Source organism: Bison bison, unplaced genomic scaffold, assembly GCF_000754665.1.
Source record: "Bison bison bison isolate TAMUID 2011002044 unplaced genomic scaffold, Bison_UMD1.0 scf7180017864243, whole genome shotgun sequence".
NCBI lineage: Eukaryota > Metazoa > Chordata > Mammalia > Artiodactyla > Bovidae > Bison > Bison bison.
The window spans coordinates 4,547,694-4,550,710 of record NW_011494815.1 but is presented as its reverse complement, the minus strand read 5'-3'; the positions used below and the strand labels follow the sequence as shown (position 1 = coordinate 4,550,710).

At 44.4% G+C, this 3,017-nt stretch overlaps 1 protein-coding gene across 5 annotated transcripts in view; it reads right to left on the bottom strand.

Moving 5' to 3' along the window:
• The window catches only part of PAX5 (paired box 5), a 183,869-nt gene that overhangs the window by 71,943 nt on the left and 108,909 nt on the right, over positions 1-3,017 (bottom strand). The window lies entirely within an intron of this gene.

Genomic DNA, 3,017 nt, shown 5'->3' with positions numbered 1-3,017 from the left:
ATCAGGAAGTTCATGGTTCACATTTTGCTGAAGCCTGGCTTGGAGAATTTTGAGCATTACTTTACTAGTGTGTGAGATGAGTGCAATTGTGCGGTAGTTTGAGCATTCTTTGGCATTGCCTTTCTTTGGGATTGGAATGAAAACTGACCTTTTCCAGTCCTGTGGCCACTGCTGAGTTTTCCAAATTTGCTGGCATATTGAGTGCAGCACTTTCACAGCATCATCTTTCAGGATTTGGAATAGCTCAACTGGAATCCCATCACCTCCACTAGCTTTGTTCGGTGATGCTTTCTAAGGCCCACTTGACTTCACATTCCAGGATGTCTGGCTCTAGGTCAGTGATCACACCATCATGATTATCTGGGTCGTGAAGATCTTTTTTGTACAGTTCTTCTGTGTATTCTTGCCACCTCTTCTTAATATCTTCTGCTTCTGTTAGGTCCGTACCATTTCTTTTAGTGGAGTTTTAATGTTAAGTTTATTCCTCAGCATTCTCTTTTTTTCTTTTTTTTCTTTTAGTGCTGTTGTTAATATTTTCCCCTATTTTATTTTTCTAGCTAGCTATTGTTTACTTACAAGAAAGCTAATGGTTATAAATTATAATGGTATAATATAATATATATTATATATAATATATAATATGTAATGGTATAAATATAATGGTATAATTTATAATATTATACTATTGTATATGTGTTATATTTATAATTAGAATAATTTTAATAGTTCAACATTAGGTGACTTAGGTATGGAGATATTTATATTTGTATTCATTTTCTGCTCTATGATGTGACTTTAAAATAGACAGATCAAAATACAAACAAATCTTTGGTCAAGGGTTTAACCTAAAGATTCAGCTCACATCCAGACTGGCCTTCTGCAGACCCTGAACAGCTAAAGCACCCAGCTAGCTTTTAGCTAGCACTGACTTTCTGCATCAAGGGTTTTCAACTCAAATTCCTTTCCAGATTAGGCTTGTAAGATAATGAGAAAGCAGGTGGGTGGAGGCCCTGTCTTGAGGGGCTGCTGCCACTTATCCTTCACCTTCCACGACCATGTAGGAATACCACCCAGTGTGGCCAGATCTGATTTTTCAAAAGAGCCAGAGATACAGATTAAAAAATTTTTAATGTTGACTCAAATTTATAAAAAGTCCTACGTGGGCCCAACTAACCATATATGTTTTCAGATATGGTTCTAATCTGTGGGTTAGGTTAGCCCTTTGGGCAACTGACCACCAGGTTGCCACATCAATAGATAAGAGTCTCAGAAATACTACCACAGTCTCAACGTTTACTAGATTACTTTCCATCTAAATCGGCTTGTGCAGATGGTAGAATATGTCTTCCTGTGATCTGCCTAAACCCATGAACCCCAAACCCAATAACAAACCCTCCATCTGCACAGCAGGCCCTGCAGGGATCTCACGTGATCCTCACAAAGGCCCTGAGAGACCAGGACCAAAGTCACAGCAAGGAAGTGAGGGCGCTAGGATTAGCCCCAGGTTATCTGTGTGGTAGAGTGGCCGACCGTACCCGCTGGGTCTTCAATTTTATCTCTGCTGCTCACTAGCTGTGATTTCTGGCAAGCTACTTAATTGCCCCAGGCCTTTTAAGAAATGGATCTGATATAATAGTACCCACCTCCCGGGCCTCCTCCAAGGGTAAAACGAGTTCACCTTACAGAGTGTCTGGAACTCCATAACTACTAGATAAAGTGACTTACTATTATTATTAACTAGTCCAGGCTTCTCTCTACTTTATCACCCCTACCTATCCAATTATTTGTACTCCTTTGAAAAGAATAAGCACCCAGGAGACTGTGATGGCTGGCTCTACCTCTCTCCCTTCCCCTTTATACTTCCTCTCCCTGAGACTTGGTTTCTGCATCTGTAAAATGGGGATGCTGTCAGAGATCTTGTCACAGACCCTAATGACCCCAAGGGGGAGGATTCATGGGACACCTGTGGTGTTAGTAAAAGAATGAACCTCAGTTCATTCTGACTGAGGTACTCCCTAGATCTTGCTCCGTTACTGACACTCCATCCCTTGCAGGCTCAGTTGCCCTCCAGGCTCTGGGCCCATTTCAGGCAGACAGGGGACCAAGTCACTCTTGCCTCTTAACTGATCTCCACATAGTACCCAGATCTGCACAAAGAGCCCTGGCTACTCTCACCTGAGCCCCACGAGCTCCAGTCTCAGAGCTGGGCCTGCCCTGCCTAGGAGCCTCCATGAAGCTGGTAGACAGCCTGCCTCATCCAGCTCTTTCCCTAAAGTTCTAACCCAGATCCAGCCCTGATGCAACCACAGCCCACTCACATTTCTAAGAACCCCTTGTCTCTGTCACTGCTTCCTGGGTCTCATGTACCAGCCTACAGGGACATCCCACTATCTTAGGCTCTCATCCAAGTGCCCCCAGCCCCCCACTGTCTGTTCAATACCCAAGACTGCCTCTTGCCTGTTCAGTCAGACATCTTCCCGGAGTTGTTGGCTGAGTCTGTCCATCCGTATTAGCCCAGTGCTGTTGGAGTAGGGCGGAGTGTCTGCCTGTTCCACCCTTCTGGTCCAGCCCCTTACCTAGCGGTGAGCCTGATGTGACCAGCCACCTCACAAGGAGTAATAATCACGCCATATTGGGAGCTTGTGTGCGCTAGATCCGAGTCTAAGCAGCTCATGTGTTTGCAGCATTTAATTCTCACAGCAACACCGTGGGGTGGGTGCTAGCACAATTTTACAGATGAAAAAACCATCTGTTAGGCCAGAATTCTTATTTAATTTCCTCAAGAATACGCAGCTACCACAAGTTCAAATCCAGCAACATGCCTCTAGTGCCCACACGCTTCATCTTCACACTGACAGTTCAAGCAACTGGTCTTTAAGAAAAGTAGTCTAAACCTCCTGTCCTTCTTGACTCCACCTGGAAACCTGAAACTCCTGGCAGCGATCTACCAGGAATCCCACTCACCCTATGGGCTGAGGCCCACCAGGACTGCCTTTCTCCCAGACAGCTAAATCCCA